General features: G+C 40.0%; 1 pseudogene; it reads right to left on the reverse strand.

Moving 5' to 3' along the window:
- Positions 1 to 4,733: 4,733 nt before the first annotated feature.
- Positions 4,734 to 8,309, reverse strand: LOC102123196 (protein SDA1 homolog pseudogene; annotated as a pseudogene).
- Between the last annotated feature and the right edge of the window lie 75 nt (positions 8,310 to 8,384).

Consider the following 8,384-nt stretch of genomic DNA (forward strand, 5'->3'; position numbering starts at 1 on the left):
CTGGCATAAGGGGAAAAGCTAACATGTGTGTTTTTTCAAATGTTCTACTCATGCTCCTTTGTAATCTGAATAGCAACAAGTTCTTCGAGGACTTTCCCACTAGAGGGCAATGGTGGGGAGCATTGGGTCATGCCTGTAATCCCAGCACTTTGGGAGGCTGAGGTGGGAGGATCACTTGAGACCAGCCTGGGCAACAAACTAAGACCCCATCTCTACAAATAAAAGATGTATTTTAAGAAATATATTTTAAGAAACCACTAGGGGGTGATCGTTAAGTTTTGAGCAGCAATGATGGGGTATTTTTAAGAATGTAAAAACGGGAATCTTTCTGTACTGGAAGAGCTTCATTATTAAAAATAAAATCAGGGACCAAATACAGGATATTGTGTGCCCCAAACCACTGTTCACTATGACCCTCGAGTAAATATTTGAGAAATCAATGATGGAGGGGAACACAAATGCCAACTGTGAAGTCATTACTTACATTGTACTACAATAAAGTCATACAATATACAATAAAGTAGTACAACATAAGTAATGACATCACAGTTGGCATTTGGGTACGCCCAGCTAAGTTTTGTATTTTGCAAGTGTTTTGTTGAGTAGTTTGCATCAATGTTCATGAAGGATACTGATCTACAATTTTTTTATATTTTAATGTCACTGTCTAGTGTAACGCTGATCTCATAAAATGAATTTTCCTCTCCTGTATTATTGAAGAATATGGACAAAATTGGTATAATTTCTTCCTTCAGTGTTTGGTAGAATTCACTAGTGACAAATTATTAAATACCATTCTATCAAAGGTCACATCACTGAGTCACTCTGTAAGGAGAACAACATTTGTCTCTTCAGAATTGAAATGTATTTCTGCTCTATTCACTAAATCGATTGCCTAGCAGTTAACAGAATGAAGCATCGTAATTTGAGTTTGTCAAACACCATTTTGCTTTCTTACAGTATCTTTGAAAATGTTAATTTGTTAGCCCAAATCTGTATCAAACTTTTGTTGCCCAACACTTGACTTATCAATGCCTAAAAAGGTTCACTGATCAGGTAATACAGTTGTTAAGTAACACAGAGCAAAGTGGTTAGGATGTGCTGGACTGCCACACTAGGAATCCTGTGAGTTTAAGAAAATACAATGATGATAATCGCTTTTTGAGTCAGGGTCTCACTCTGTCACCCAGGCTGTAATGCAGTGGCCTGATCATGGCTCGCTGCAGCCTCAACCTCTTGGGCCCAGTCCTCTCATCTCAGCCTCCCAAGTAGCTGGGACTACAGGTACCTGCTACCATGCCCAGCTAACTTTTTAAAAAAGTTTTTGTAGAGATGTTGCCCAAGCTAAGCTTGAATTCCTGGGCTCAAGCAATCCTCGCGTGTCCACCTCCCAAAATGTTGGGATTAGAGGCGTGAGCCACCCCTGTGCCCAGCCTAGAAAACAGAAACCTCTCTCCTCGTCTCCCCTTCTTCCCTCCTCTCATCCTTACTTCTTTCTGTCCACTGGCAGCCAAGTGCTGACCTATTGGTAGACAAGTTTATCTGGTCATTGGATGACAATGCCTCTCAACAGTCACTCCACAACTCAACTACACTAACTCCCCTTCCTTCTGTAACCATTAGAGTTTGTGCCTCCTCTTTTGCTTTAAAATTACGACCAAACCAGGCAAAACTACTTGTAATTGGATGTGGTATTATGGAATCAATGCTCAAAAATTTAATATAATTAATAGTAAAACATATTGCAGAGCACAGCATCGTTCCTGTTTTTCTTTTTTCTTTTTCTTTTATTTTATTTTTGAGACAGTCTTACTCCATCACCCAGGCTGAAGGGCAGTAGGCAGTGGTGCAATCACAGTTCACTGCCACCTTAATCCCTGAGCTCAGGTGGTCCTCCCACCTCAGCCTCCCGGGTAGCTGGGACTACAGACGTGCACCACCACGCCCTTTTGTATTTTTTGTAGAGATGGTGTTTCACTGTGTTGCCCAGGCTGGTCTCCAATGCCACTGCACTCCAGCCTGGGCGACAGAACAAGACTCTGTCTCTAAATAAATAAATAAATAATTGGTAGGGCAAGTATATTACCTTATTTCTTATCAAAATTAATCATCTTAATAAATCAAGAAATAGTATTTGTATCCAGTAGCTATTGCCACAATCAAGTAAGAGAAGTACAACTATATCTAAAATGAGAAAAGTAAATATTAAGTGGGGATATCAGCTGGGCATGGTGGCTCATGTCTGTAAGCCCAATACTGGGGGAGGCCAAGGTAGGTGGATCACGTGAGGTCGGGAGTTAAGACCAGCCTGGCCAACATGGTGAGACCCTGTCTTTATTATTAAAAATACAAAAAAGCTGGGCATGGTGGTACATACCTGTAATCCCAGCTACTCAGGAGGCTGAGGCACAAGAATCACTTGAACCCAGGAGGTGGAGGTTGCAGTGAGCTGGGATCCTGCCACTGCACTCCAGCCTGGGTGACAGAGTGAGAACCTATAAAAAAAAAAAAAAGGATATGATCAACTAAAAAATGGGTAGTAGAGGTAAAGGTGGAAGAAGAGGAATTATACTAATTTCATTACTGTTCCTTGCTGGGCATTAAAAGAAACTAAGGAAGAGAAGGATTAGGAGGATTATACAAATATATAAAGGTAACTAACTGAACAAAAATTAAAATTTCATCAGGCGAATACAACTAAGCAACAATAATAATAGTAAAAACCCAAACCATGATCTTAGTATTGAGATTGAACTGACGACAAAATTATGACCACTTTATAGTGATAAACAGGGATAATTATGAATATCTGTGCATCAACTATAAGGAATGAAGATACAAGAAGAAAGAAACAGGAGTAGCAGATATTAATTTACCTCTTGAAATCCATGACATGTAAAGGGAGGAAAATAATTAACTATATGAAAACTTAAATGACATTAAGGTGGTTCCAGTAGATACATCAAACCTGATTTTGTGAACACAAACTACACCTTCTTTTCAAATATGGAATAGTCACCAAAAGGAATCATAAGTTAGGCCCCAGAGAACACCTTAAAAAAAAAAAAATCCCAAACTAGAAATGGTACAAAAACCAAATCTGACCAGGGAAAAATTCTTAAATACCCAAATTAATAAAGAATGAAATAAGTATCAAAGATACAAGAAGCTAGGAAAGGATGAGGGTGACTGCAGTGAGTACAGGGTTTCACTGGGGGGGATGGGGGGCAGTGTGACAAAAGTGTTCCAAAGTTAGACTGTGATGGTTATGTAACTCTGAATATATAAAAAACATTAAATTGAACTTTAAATGGATGAATTGTATAGTATGTGAATTATATTTCAATGGGGCTATTAAAAAACAAGAATTAGGAATAATACAACTAGGAAGCAGGAATTCAATTTAAGAGTCAATAAAATAAATGATTAGGTAATATAATCAAGAAAAAAACAGAGGACAAACAACATAAAATAAGAAATAAAGGTAACATCCTATAGAAATAATCTTCCTAAAAGCACCAGGCCCCAATGTTTCCATAGGGAATTACAACATCTCCTTAAAGAAAGTAATTTCAATGTCATCTACGTAAGACCAGAGAAAAGGAAACCTAACTATTTTCAGTAAAATGAGTATAGTAAGCTGGGCGAGGTGGCTCATGCCTGTAATCCCAGCAGTTTGGGAGGCTGAGGCAGGGGGATCCCGTAAGACCAGGAGTTGGGGACTTGCCTGAGCAACACAGGAAGACTCGGTCTCTACAAAAAATACAAAAAAATAGCTGGACGTGATGGCAGGCACCTGTAGTTCCACCAACTGGGAAAGCTGAGGTGGGACAATCACTTGAGCCTCGGAGGCTAAGGCTGCAGTGAGCCGTGATTGTACCACTGCACTCCAGCCTGGGTGATAGCGTGAGACCTTGTCTCAAAAAAATAAAAAAAAATAAAATAAAATAAAATAAAATAGCATATGATTAATAAAAAACTTTTTTTTGAAAGTTTAAAACCTTTTAAAAGGAGCACCTAAAAGGAAAATAGAACAAAGTGGGATCTCGTAGTCCTGACTGGGAAGACAATTCTATAAATATGTCAATAATCCCCTCAAGATTTTTTTATTTGGCGTTAGAAACCTTTTATTGAGACAAGGTAAACAGTGGGCTGAAAATAATACAGGGTGAAGGAAGGTTGAGGAAACCAGTATGAAGTCATCTCAAATGATGAACTAAATACATTCCAAAAAGTGAGGTCTTAACCAAAAAGCTTTTAAATGGCATTCCAAAAAGAAAAAAAAGGGGGGGGGGTGTCATTTAAATCTCTTGAATTGACTAAAAGAGCTAAATTATGTACCCAAATTCTGTACAGCAGGGGCCTGTTTCCAGCAGGTAAGCCTACATACAAGTAAGAACCTCTTACTCTTGTTACAATTGTCCTGTTTTGTTTTGTTTTACAGGAATATATAACCCCCATCCCCACAGTGTTAGTCCATAAGGCCTCAGTGACTGCATAGAAATGTGGACCTACCTCTACTAGAGAACTAGTTACACTGCATTGTAAATACATATGTATGTGTTCACCCCCATAACTAAGCTGTCAAGCCTTGAGTGAAGGGGTAGTTACAACTCATTCATTTTGTATCTACAGGGACAACGGGCATTCAATACTTTTGCATGAATAATAGTGACACAAATTAGCATTCTTCTTGGAATGGAAAACTTTCTGGGAAGTTCATTCTTTTTCTCTTTTTCAAAAGTGCATCTCACGGCGCCAACTATTTTTCTCGGAAGGAACGCTTATTGTTTGACCAGACATTCTGGCTATACAGCATCATCATAAAGTTCTTCTGTTTTTTCTTCTCTTTATTTTTTGAACTGGAAAATGGATTCATTTTGGTTTTCTTCCTCACAAATCCTTTTCAGTCTGTCTTTCTAGACATTGCAGTTGCTATTCTTGTCTCTTTGTCAGACTTTGGCTTTGGCTTTTTATGAAGGCGTTCAACGTCCCGAAGAGAAAGTAATTCACCCCTGGGCTCTTCGTCACTGTCGATTTCAATATATTTCCTCTTCTGGGATTTCTCAGGGGCCAGCATCAAGTTCTTTTCTCATTTAGGCAATGCGGATTTTCTGGAAGTCTTCCTGACTTAAAACTCGACTGGTGCTGATGGCTGCTGCTTTGGCTTTCTGCTCTTCCATGGGCATGCTGTTCAGCTTCTTGGAAATTTCTTGCTGTTCTTCATCGGAAGAGTGTTGAACATCAACCCATTCCCCATCGGCATCCTCCTCCTCACTGAGACTGGTACTTCCCCATCCATCTTCATCATTTTCAGCATTCTCCTCTTTCTCAACTTCCAGAACTTCTGCTCCTGGAATGTAATCTTTAGCATCTAATTCTCCATATTACTGTACTCTTGCTTCTACAGAGGCTTCTGTAGGCTTACCCCAGAATTTCTTCTGCAGCATCTGAGGATTCAGTGTTCGGAAGAGCTGAATCAAAGTTCTACCAGACATCATTACATTCTTATTCTTGTGTGGTTTATACTGAGCCAGGCCAGGTCTTGGAGAAGCTCTTCAGTCATGGCCAGAGGACACTGAGCTGTTATCTCTTTTATAGCATTGATTCCTACTGTCATGGCTTCTCCAGAGTTCTTGTCAGTAACAAAATTGTTGGCCACAGTCATAAGCAATGATTGAATAATCGCTGGGTGTACTAGGTGATGAGATGCTTGTGCAGCAAACAAGGATCTTTGTTACTTCTCTTTGGTGGGCTGCAGAAACCTTTGCAAAAAGTGACAGAAATTGAAGAGGAAGAGCTCATGAATTCCCACCAATCTGGAGATGAGGTTCATGAGCATCATCTTCACTACCAACCTCTCCTTACAGCATTCAAGCTGCTTTAGTAGTTTTTCTGCAAAATCTTGGGGATCATGAATCAAGTGAATAGCTAGAAGTTAAACACCTCTGGTTTTTTCTTCTTCTTTTGTTTCTTGAGCACTTTTATTGCCTTTTCCAATGTTTTCTTGTTTTGGGAACTTTTCTTCCCTATAGCATATTGTGCTAGCAGGTCTCTTGCTGTTGGTCCGTCATCCTCAGATTCGGAGTCACTGTCCTGTATTTCATCTTCATCTTTCCCAAGAAAGAATGTCATAGCAGCAACTAATATCCTGGTGACCTTAGAGAAACAGGCAGTTGTGATAACACTGACAGTTTTGGTATCATTCCAGATGTTCCTTCTGTAGTGTTCAGTCATAACATCTAAAGACATCTTGGCTGTGGTTGCATTGCTATCTCTTAACATGGTGTACATGAAATTTTGCAACACTACATCCACTTTATTCTTGTGTTTTGTGTTTGCATTCTTGATATCAGTCACGATATGTGTGTATAAAGTCTTTTGCAGAAGCTTATCATGGCAACATAGAAGTTCAAAGAAGAGCTCTGGTAGGCTTGATGGATTGATGAGATTCTTATTTCTCAGCAAGATCAAAGCTTTGCAAAACGTCATTCGAAGATCTGGATCCAATACGGTATGATTACAGGACAGAAGATCTTTCACCACTTGAGGAAAATTACTTAGATACCCTGTGTAGCAGAGACTAATCTGTAACAAAGCACAGGCTCTTCTGAAGTTTCTTTCTCTCCTATTATTCAGATGCACATATCTAGGATGTTCTGTGCCATAAACATTACCAGTTCTGCTAGTTCTTTGCTGGGTTTATTTGGTTGCAATTTGAAAATCTCCACACTGGATGTGTAGTGATTATACTGCTGTAGAAACTCCTCGATGTAGGGCGGTGGGTCTCGCTTGATCAGACTCTGTAACTGCGGCAGGTTGCTGGGCAGCTTGTTGTTGTTTCTGCTGGACATTTTGGCTGCAGACTAGCTTCACGGCAAGCAGTTTTTTAAAAACTCAGATGGCCAGCAGCCGCCAATCCCTACCAGCTGAGGCTTGAACTCCTGCTTCCAGGTATGACTGGAAACAGCACTCAATCTATTAATAGAGTTCATTTCTGACCAAAATCTTAAAATAATTTGCAAAGGGATTTGACAAATCAATCCTTAGAAAAAACCTTTTAGCATGGAATTTTTCAAATATATTTAAAAATTAGAAGAATAATGCATTACATGGCTTCAATAATTGCCAATACATGGTCAATCTTGGACAAGTCCATTTTTAAGTTCATCTGAAGAGTAACTAGTCATTAACATCTGAAAAAGACAAACGAAGAGAAACTTTAATAGTTACCTAACAGAGGTATTGTAGATAGCCCTGAAACAGACTCACAATTTTGTGGGCATTCAGAGAGTGACAAAGGTACAATTTCAAATCAGGGTAGAAAGGATGGCTTAAAATTAATATTATTGGGTCAATGGGCTACAAAATTGAGAATTGAATTTAAATCATTTACAGCATATGGAAAATAAATTTCGGATGGATTAGAGCTCTGAATGTAAATTTAAGCCTATAAGAAAATTAGAAAAAGTTATAAGGGAATTATAGATTAATTATTTTGGTGCGAAAGTCTCCCCAAGTCATGTAAGAATGATAAATCTGATTACATGAAAACCTTACGCTTCTACACAGTGAAAAAAAAATTAAAAGACAAGTCAGAGACTGAGAGAAACATATGTGACTCATAAATCAGACCAAGGAGACAGGGCGAAGACATGGAGACGTGAAGTAGGAGGTGTGCTCAGGAAAATAGTTAAATGTCATCCACGTACAGGATAAACGGCTTCCCACGTCATGTCCCAGAAATCGATTAGTCGATGGGATTTGGGTGATTGCTTTCTTCTGTTTTTCCTGAATTTTTCTCTTTTTTATTTCTTTCCCTTTCTTCTTTCTCTCTTTCTTTTTTACAATGATGGTGTGTTTGTAATCGACATTTTAAAAATTCTATAACAATTAAATTTGGGGGCGGCCTTCCCTTGTTTCCCGTATGGAGTGTTGATGTTTCAGCAGCTTTATTTGGAGTTTACAAGTGGAAGCACCTGGGTTTGGGGCTTCCTTTGTGTCCCCAAGACACCTATTGCAGGAGTGAGTCCTAAGCAGTAGAAAACAGATGCATGTGCAGGGCTGGATGAAGCACTATGGAGCCTGTGTGAGAGGAGGCACGGGCGCTAACACAGGAGCGCACTTCCTCATTCCGCTTCTTCTCATCCTCTCTCGCAGTGCCATTGGCATCACTCATCCCATCCGGTCATCCCAAGTCACACGCAAGAGTTCGTTCCCGGCGCGCGCGTCAGCTTGACTCGCGCGTCTCCACGTCCGGGACCCGCAGGGGAACGCCACCGCCCCGTCCGGTCGCTTGTTGTGTTGTCATCACGTGGCCTGGGCGGACCCTGACGTCAGTGGCAGGGGAGGGACAGCGCAGGCGCAGAAAAGGGGGCGGGGGA

This window comes from Macaca fascicularis, chromosome 8 (genome assembly GCF_037993035.2).
Source record: "Macaca fascicularis isolate 582-1 chromosome 8, T2T-MFA8v1.1".
Lineage (NCBI taxonomy): Eukaryota > Metazoa > Chordata > Mammalia > Primates > Cercopithecidae > Macaca > Macaca fascicularis.